Here is a 10,441-nt window from a genome sequence, read left to right on the forward strand (position 1 = left end):
TTAATAAAGCAACTACATTTGGTTAGTTATTGAAATGAAAACTTTATAAATAAACTTCATATTTCTCTACTTTTTAAACTAAAATCAGACCCATTTTTGTGCTGTGCTATAATTTTAGATATCCTCATGGGTGTGAAGCATGAAAGCTTATTTTCTCTTGCACTAAATGACCCAATTGCAGTGCTTGAAATTATCATGTCCTTAACTTTACTTGTTTTGTTGACTCTTTCTGGAAGATCAGTTTTTGGCTTGTGCTGTTGTAGCATCTTTCTCTGTCCACATCTATCAACTGCTGTTAGTCTTGAAGATGGTTTGAAATAGGGTGGCTGGCTTCTGCTTGCCCCAGGCTTTCCTAGTTTTAGTTCTATAGTCCCCAACTCCTGTGAAACCCTTCAATTAGGGACATTAGGGGCAACTGGTCCCTCTACTTGCAAGCTGTCATCCTGCAACACTGACAGTCTAGCATGTTATAAATCATGGTAAAGAATGAGTGAATAGAATTTGAATATAAGCCTGATAACCTCCTTGAAAAATGTAATTAATAAATGTTGTCACATGGATTCTCACTCTAATTTTAAGGGCAGTGTTTGTTCTCTTAGGCATACTCAGCCTGGTTCTGAATAGCTGAGATTTTAGAATATAGCATACCTCTCCCTCTAGGTGGGGGACTATGAACTGGACTACCTTAACTAACTCTAGTTTAGTTCGATTCTACCCATTAGTAAGAAATTGCTTGAAGGTGGCCAGATAGTGTCTCCACAGTGAAAACTGTGTTTAGGAGTTAAGAATAAAAATTAGTCTCCTGAAGCACTGGGAGTGGTGGCTCACATCTGTAATCTCATCACCTGGGGAGGCTAGGGCAGGAAGACTGCTTGAAGCCAGGAATTTGAGACCAGCCTGGGTGACAGAGTGAAACCTTGCATCTACAAAAAAAAAATAAAAAGTGACAGTCAAGCCCCCCACTGGTGCCTTGCCCTTACTAATGTACACACATCCTGCTGCACTGCCATCACTGATGACACATGTATATGAGAGCAAATCCCGCTACCGCTGTCTAGATGAAGTACTTTGACCGGCACCCCCCATCAGAGTGTTGTTGCAAATGGACTGGGAACACCTTGGACCCTGCAGCACAGCAGGTGCTGAACCTTGAGGGGCCAGAGAACAAAACCATGGACCTGATACCAGCCCCTCAGGGTGAGAGCATGCAGACCAGAAGTGATGAGCTAAGCCTTGTCCCGCTGAAGTTATCCAGAAAAGAAGCCAGTTTACTAAACCCACCTTATGCCACAGTCAAGCCTCCAAGTGCATCAAAGAATATAAAAGAAAAGAAAAACCTTATCTAAAGGAAAGCAACTTCAAAGATTAAAGGAACACCAGCTTACACAGATGGGAAAGAACCAGTGTAAGAACTCTGACAACTCAAAGTCACAGTATTTTCCTACCTCCAAATTACCACATTTAGTTTTCCAGAAATGGTTCTTAATTAGGCTGAAATAGCTGAAGTGACAGACATAGGATTCAGAGTCTAGATAGGAATCAAGATCATTGAGATTCAGGAAAAAGTCAAAATCCAACCCAAGAAATCTAAGGAATCCAATAAAATAATACAAAGAGCTGAAATAGTAAACAGCCATTGTAAAGAAAGAACAAAACTGTTCCAATAGAGCCAAATAACTCATTAAAATAATTTTATAATACAATTGGAAGTATCAACAGAAGAATAGACCAAGTTGAGGAAAGAATTCTCACAGCCTGAAGACCAGTTCTTCAAATCAACTCAGTCAGAAAACTAAAAAAAAAAAGAATTAAAGAATTAAAAATAATAAAACCTCCAAGAAATATAGGATTATGTAAAAAGACCAAACATATGACTCATTGGCATCCCTGAAAGAGAGGGAGAGAGAACAAGCAACTTGGAAAACATATTTGAAGATATTGTCCCTGAAAATTTTCTCAACCTCACTAGAGAGGTCAACATTCATATTCAGGAAATGCAGAGAACTCCCGTGAGATACTATACAAGATGATTATCCCGAAGAAACATAGTCATCAGATTGTCCAAGGGCAAAGTGAAAGACAATATTACATGTAGCTAGAGAGAAGGGGGAGGTTGCTTACAAAGAGAACATCTTTAAGGTTAACAGTAGACCTTTCAGCAGAAACCATACAAGCCAGAAGAGACTGAGAGCCTATATTCAGCATTCTTTAAAAAAGGGAATTTCCAACTAAGAATTTCATATCCAGCCAAACTAAGCTTCATAAGCAAAAGAGGAAATGAGATCCTTTTCAGATAAGCAGATGCTAAGGGAATTAATTACCACCAAAACCCCCGTTCCACAGAGGCCACTATTAAATATTTCCTCACACAAGCAACTGCATCCATAATCCTCATAATAGCCATCCTCTCTAATAACCTGCTTTCTGGACAGTGAACCACAATCGATGCCACTAACCAATATTCATCTTTAATAATAATAATAGCCCTTGTAATAAAATTAGGAATAGCCCCCTTCCACTTCTGAGTCCCAGAAGTTACTCAAGGAACCTCCTTAATATCCAGCTTACTCCTCCTCACATGACAAAAACTAGCCCCTATTTCAATTATATATCAAATCTCCCCATTAGTAAACAAATACTCTTCTTACCCTTTCAATTTTATCTATCGCGGCAGGCAGTTGAGGTGGACCTAATCAAACACAACTACGTAAAATCTTAGCATACTCCTCAATCACTCATATAGGCTGAATAATAGCAGTGCTAATATACAACCCAAATATTACCATTTTTAACCTAGCCATCTATTTTATTCTAACAACTACTGCATTCCTAGTACTCAACCTAAACTCAAGCACTACAACCCTATTACTTATCTCACACCTGAAACAAATTAACCTAACACCCCGATCCCATCTATTCTACTGTCACTGGGGAAAGACCTGCCTTATAAAATGTCTTTAAAGGAGTGCTAAACATGGAAATAAAAAACTGTTTTTGGCCACCACAAAAACACACTTAAGTATATAGATCATTGACACTATGATCAGCTATACAATAAAATCTGCATAGCAACCAGCTAACAACATGATGACAGCATCAAATCTGCACATAACAATATTAACCTTAAACATAACTGGGCTAAATGCCCCCACTTAAAAGGCACACATAGTGGCCAAATGGAGAAAGAAGCAAGACCCAGCTGTATTCTGTCTTCAAGAGATTATCTCACATGCAATGACATTAATAGGCTTAAAGTAAATGGATGGAGATAAATCTGCCAAGCAAATGGAAAACAAATAAAAAAGAACAGGGGTTGCTATACTAATTTCAGACAAAACAGACTTTAAATCAAATCAACAATGTAAGAAGACAAGGAAGAGCATTACATAATGATAAAAAGTACAATATGTATGAATATGTATGCAGCCAACACTGGATTACCCAAGTTGATTAAACAAGATCTTAAAGACTGCAAAGAGACTTAGAGAAACACACAACAATATTGGGAGACTTCAAGACCTCATTGACAGTATTAGACAGATTACTGAGTCAGAAAACTAACGATGATATTAAAGACCTGAACTCGGCACTTGACCAAATGGATCTAACAGGCATCTACAGAACACTCCACTCAACAACAACGAAATATACATTCTTTTCATCTGCATATGGCACATACTCTAAAATTAAACACACAATCTGTCATAAAACAATTCTCAACAAATTCATAAAAACCAAACTCATACCAACCACACTGTCAGATCACAGCATAATAAAAATAGAAATCAATACTAAGAAAATCTCACTAAACCATATAATTACATGAAAATTAAAGAATCTGCTTCTGAATGTCCTTTGGGTAAACAAGTTAAGGGAGAAATTAACAAATTATTTGAAAGTAATGAGAACAATGATAAAACATACCAGAATTTCAGGAGCACAGCTAAAGCAGTGTTAAGAAGAAATTTTATAGCACCAAATGCCCACATCAAAAGTTAGAAAGATTTCAAATTAAGAATCTAACATTAAGCCTAGAGAAAATAGAAAAAAAAAAAGAGCAAACAAATCCTAAAGCTAGCAGAAGAAAATAAATCACCAAAATCAGAGTGAAATGGAGTTGTGAAAAACCATACAAAAGGTCACCAAAACCAAAAGTCAGTATGTTAAAAGAATAAATAAGATTTATACAGCAATAGCTAGGCTAACAAAGGAAAAAAGAGAGAACATCCAAAGAAACACAATCAGAAACGTCAAAGGGAACATTACCACCAATGCTAAAGAAATACAAAAAATCCTCAGAGACCATTATGAACACCTCTATGCATACAAACTAGAAAACCTACAATAAATAGATAAAATGTAGAAAACTTACAACCTCTCAAGATTGCACCAGGAAAAAATGAAACCATGAACAGACCAACAATGAGTTCTGAAATTGAATCAAAAATAAAAAGCCTACCAACCAGAAAAAGCCCAGGACCAGACAAATTCACATCTGAATTCTACCAGATGTCCTAAGAAAAGCTGGTATCAATTCTACGGCAACTATTACAAAAAATTGAAGAGGAGAAACTCCTCCCTAACTCAGCATAATTCTGATACCAAAACCTAGCAGAGACAAAACAAAAAAGAAAGAAAGAAAAAAGTAAAAAAAAAAAACTTCAGGTCAATATCCCTGATAAACATAGATGTAAAAATCATCAGCAATATACTAGCAAAATGAATCCAGCAACACATCAAAAAGCTAATCCACCATGATCAAGTAGGCTTTATTACTGGGATACAAGATTGGTTCAATATACACATGTCAATAAATGTGATTCGTCACATCAACAGAATTAAAAACAAAAATCACATGATCATCTCAATACATGCAGAAAACACCTTTGATAAAACTCAACATCCCTTCATGTTGAAAATCCTCAAAAAACTAGGAATTGAGGGAACATAGCTCAAAATAATAAGAGCCATCTACATTGATAAGTTACATAGGAATACAGCTAACCAGAAAGGTGAAATATCTCTACAATGAGAATTAAAATACACTGCTGAAAGAAATCAGAGATGACATAAACAAATGGAAAAACTTTCCATGTTCATGGATAGAAAGAATCAAAACTCACACTCAACTTCGTACTAAACTGGCAAAAGCCCAAAGCGTTCCCCTTGAGGACCAAAACAAGACTCTCAATACTCTTATTCACCATTGTACTGGAAGTCCTCGCCAGAGCAATCAGGCAAAATAAAGAAATAAAAGGCATCCAAATAAGAAGAGAGGAAGTCAAACTATCTCTCTTTGCTGATTATATTATACTTAGAAAACTCCATACTGTCTTCTCCAAAGCTCCTAGATCTGATAAACAACTTCAGCAAACTTTCAGGATACAAAATACATGTACCAGAATCAGTAGCATTTCTACACACCTACAAGTATAGCTAACCAGGGAGGTGAAAAATCTGTACAATGAGAATTACAAAACACTGTTGAAAGAAATCAGAGATGACACAAACAAATGAAAACCTTTCCATGCTCATGGAGAGAATTATTATTGTTAAAATAGCCATGCTGCCCAAAGTAATTTACGGATTCAATGCTATTCCTATCAAACTACCAATGATGTTTTTCACAGCATTAGAAAAAAATTTTTTCTTAAATTATATGGAAACAAAATAGAGCTCAAATAGCCAAAGCAATCCTAAGGGAAAAAAAAAAAAAAAAGCCAGAGGAATCACATTACCTGATATCAAACTGTACTACAGGGCTACAGTAACCAAAACAACATGTTTCTGACACCAAAACAGACACACAGACTAATGTAACAGAATAGAGAACACAGAAATAAAGCTGCACACCTACAACCATCTGATTTTCAGTAAAGTTGACAAAGATAAGCAAGGGGGAAAGACTCCATACTCAATAAATGGTGCTGGGATAACAGGCTAGCCATATGCAGAAGATTGAAACTGGACTCCTCTCTTTCACCATATTAAAAAACCTTAAAATGGATTAAAGACTTAAATATATAATTTAATACTATAAAAGCCCTAGAAGAAAACCTAGGAAATATCACTCTGCACTTAAGCCCTGGCTAAGATTTCGTGATGGAATTGCCAAAAGCAATTGTAGTAAAAACAAAAATTGACAAATGGGGTTTAATTAAGCTAAAGGGCTTCTGCATAGCAAAAGAAACTATCAACAATGTCAACAGACAACACACAGAATAAGAGAAAATATTTTCAAACTATTTATATGACAAAGGTCTAATATCAAAGTCTATAGGGAACTTAAACAAATTAACAAGCAAAAACCAAACAACTGCATTTTAAAAAATGGGCAAAGGACATGAACAGAGACTTCTTGAAAGAAGACATACACGTGGCCAACAAGAATGTGAAAAAAATGTTCAACATCACTAATGATTAGAGAAATGCAAATAAAAACCACAATAGCATACCATCTCACACCAGTCAGAATGGCTATTATTAAAAAGTCAAAAAATAACAGATGCTGATGAGGTTGCAGAAAAAAGGGAACACTTTTACACTGCTATTGGGATTGTAAATTAGTTTAGCCACTGTGGAAAGCAGTTTGGAGATTTCTCAAAGAACTTAAAGTAGAACTACCATTCAAATCAGCAATCCCATTTTTGGGTATCTTCCCAAAGGAATATAAATTGTTCTACCATAAAGGCACATGCACGTGTATGTTAATCACAGTACCCCATTTACAATAGCAAAGACATGGAGACAACCATGGTACATATACATCATGACAACAAAGACAACATGGTACATATACACCACGGAATACTACACAGCCATAAAAAGAACAAGATCGTGCTGTTTGCAGCAACATGGTTGCAATTGAAGGCCATTTCCCTAAGCGAATTAATACAAGAATAAAAAACCAAATATATACATTCTCACTAATAAGTGGGAGCTAAACATTAAGTACACATGTACACAAAAAAGAAAACAGATCCCGGGTCCCACTTAAAGGTGGAGGGTGTGAGAAGGGTGAGGTTCAAAGAACTACCTATCAAGCACTATTCTTATTACATGTGTTCGTGTTGTCCTGTTGAATGGAAAACTTGCAAACAATTCAGGAAGCAAGAAGGTAGAGCTTACGAGCATGGCTAAGGTTTCATAAACACCTCTCTTGTGTAAAGCCAGTGAGCAGTGGGTGCACATCAGGAGTAGTGGGGAAGTCCTCTGGGACCTTTGGTCTGGCCTGGATATGAATATCGACGCTGGGGTTGTTTTAACTGAGAAGCTTTAGAACAGTCTCTTAGATTAGTCTTTTAAATCCCTCTTCCAACATTAGAGAAAATGAGTTTGATTATGGGAAAGCATGCAGGCTCACTGCCCCTTGTGTCTTTTTGCATCCTTCCTTTTCCTCTCCCATTGCCTGTAAAATTAAAGGCTCTCTTTCCAATGGTTCAAACCACACTGGCCTCCTTACTTTCCTTGAACACATTAAGTCCACTCCTCAAGTTGATGTCTTTTTAGCATGGAATGCTCTTCCTTCAGAAATCCACATGATTCACTCTGTCATACATTCAAAGGTCTGCACAAAATTTACCACATTCAGTGGTTTTTCCCCAAGCATCCTCTTTATACAAGCATACCTTGTTTTATTGTGCTTTGCTTTATTGCACTTTGCAGATAGTGTTGTTTTTTTCTTTGAAATTGAAGGTTTGTAGCAACCCTGTGTTGAGCAAGCCTGTATTTTCAACAGCATGTGCCAACTTCATGTCTCTGTGTCACAATTTGCTAATTCTAACAATATTTCAAATTATTTCATCATTATTATATCTGTTATGGTGATCGGTGATCAGTGATCTTTGATGTTACTAGTGAAATTGTTTTGAGATGTCACAAGCGGTGCCCAGATAAGATGGCAAGCTTAATGGATAAATAGCGTATATTTTCTGACTGCTCCATTCACTGACTGACCATTTTCCATCTCTTTCTTTCAACGTGGGCTGCCCTATTACCTGAGACAAAGCAATATTAAAATTTGGCCAACCAAATCCTACAATGGACTCTAAAGTATTCAAGTGAAAGAAAGAGTTGCATGTCTCTCACTTTAAATATGCAGGAAGCATACTGAATGCTGAGATAGGCTGAAAGTTATGCTTCCTGTGCCAAACAGCCAAGTTATAAGTGAAAAGAAAACATTCTTGTAGGAAATTCAAAACAGCCTATTGCTGATATGGTCTAGATAGAAGATCAAACCAGCCACAATATTTCCTTAATCCAAGGCCTAATGTAGAGCAAGGCCCTAACTCTCTTCAATTCTGTAAAGACTGAGAAAGGCGAGAAAGGTGAGAGAGCTGCAGAAGAAAAGTCTGAAACTAACAGAGGTAGGTTCATGAGGTTTAAGGAAAGACACTATCCTTAACATAAACGTGCAAGGTGAAGCTGAAAGTTCTGATGCACTAGCTGCAGTAAATTATCAAGAATATCGATCTACAATTATTAGTGAAGGTGATTACACTCAACAACAGATTTTCGGTGTCGACATAATGGGGTCCTATTGGAAGACGATGCCATTTAGGACTTTTATAGCTACAGAGGAGAAGTCAATGTCTTCCTTCAAAGCTGCAGAGGACAGACTGACTCTCTTGCTAGGGGCTAATGGAGCTGGGGACTTTAAGTTGAAGCCAAGGCTCAGTGACCATTTCAAAAATCCTGGGACCCTTAAGAATTATGCTAAGGCAACTCTTAGCAGTCAAAGAGGCAGATATGACATTCAGCAATGATTCTGACTGTGTACTCACATAGCTCGCTCAAGACACGTTGATTTCTCTGATTCTCAGCTTCATTTGACTGTAGGGGGACTACTACTTGCTTGGCTCATCTCAGTCTCACAGAGCAGTCATGTGGATCAAGTATGACATTTAATGCAAAAGGGCCTTGACAATGTAAAGTGGTACATGAAAAAAGTTTGTTCTTACATGAACATTGACAGCATCATGTGTTTAAATCAGAGTCCTCTCACTGATACAGATGGGATTGGGATGTGGGAGGAAAATACTAGAATTTCTCTTTCTACATAAGTTTTACCTCTTCTGTAGTTCCTGTTTTCATGTTTATTTTACAAAGCATATTGTATATAACTTATCAATTAACAAACTATGCAGGCATTTGTGGTGCACGTTAAGAATTTTTTTTCTCATGGGATTCACAAACAAGAAAGCTCAGAGAGCATGATTTCAAACTGTAATTAGCATTAATCCTGTGTTTCTACCTGAACTGCCCACAGAATTTAATGAATAGACACCTAGATAAAACCTAACTTGTACCAGACACTGTTCTAAGCACTTTCCAAATATTGACTTGTGCAATATGAATAGAAATATAAGTTTAAAATGAGCTTTATTCTAGATCATACATTCTCAACCGCATCGAAAGAAGTGAAAATTCGTTCTTGGCAGAAGAGGAGGGGATTTTACTCTTTTCATGTGTAAAGTACAAATCTACATATGCTACTCAAACATGGAGTGTTTATCTGTAGTATTGAAATTTCATGGATATCAATTAGAAAAATGATATCTAGAAAGGCTCATTAGTTGGTGTTAATTAAAAATAATAAACCAGAAGATGAGAAACACTGACGTAGACACTATAGTAATAAAGTTATTTTTGAAAGATACTGGTACTCAAGTCAGGTAGAAACTTTTAAAATAGAACCAAATTATGTGCGAATACTTCAAAATGACACATATTTATAGCAGATGAATTCTAGTATGCAATTTGCTTGGAAGAAGAAAAAAACAAAAATAAGATCTGAAAAATGTTTACTTGTACATCAGCACATAAAACCACTTCAAAATTGTTAGAGCCACTTATATGAACAAGAAGTTGCATTTATTAATAATTTTTAGGATTTTGAAATGCATGGGCTTACATAATTTCATTGAATCTTTATAACAACTTTGTGAGGTAGATATTATTTAGCAATGCATTTTACAACAAGGAAAATGATGTTTTAGGAAGTAAGAGAACGCAAACCTCATTCTTTTAGTTTAAGACTGCTGTATCTCTCAATAAGAGCAAGCATTTTGAAATTGTTTTATGTAACTATTATAACATTCTTATGTTAACAGTTGTATTTATCACTAAAACAACAAAACTGTTTATTATAATTTGAACATTTGCTTCTTTTAGCCATGTGTTATAGTATTTCAACACAATTTTTATACAGTAATAATATTACAATATTATGGCTAGTTTGAATACTTTTCCTTGAGGTATGGGTTGAAATGACCTACCCTTTTGTTTTAGAAAAATTATGCCATTCACCATAAATTAGTTCTACCTGTGTTTGAACTTTATGTAAATAAATCCATTGAGTATATGTTCCTTTGCATTGACTTATTTTACTCCAAATTATGTTTGTGATGTTTATCCCTATCAGTGTATGCAATAGGAATTG

At 36.0% G+C, this 10,441-nt stretch overlaps 1 long non-coding RNA gene across 1 annotated transcript; it reads left to right on the forward strand.

The window, feature by feature from the left end:
* The first annotated feature begins 2,145 nt into the window (after positions 1 to 2,145).
* On the forward strand, positions 2,146 to 10,019 carry LOC115831862. The gene is made up of 3 exons (XR_004027351.1): positions 2,146 to 2,627; positions 4,525 to 4,527; positions 10,009 to 10,019. It is a non-coding gene; the product is annotated as an uncharacterized LOC115831862 (long non-coding RNA).
* The last annotated feature ends 422 nt before the right edge of the window (positions 10,020 to 10,441 follow it).

The sequence above is a fragment of the Nomascus leucogenys genome, chromosome 20 (assembly GCF_006542625.1).
Source record: "Nomascus leucogenys isolate Asia chromosome 20, Asia_NLE_v1, whole genome shotgun sequence".
Taxonomy (NCBI): domain Eukaryota; kingdom Metazoa; phylum Chordata; class Mammalia; order Primates; family Hylobatidae; genus Nomascus; species Nomascus leucogenys.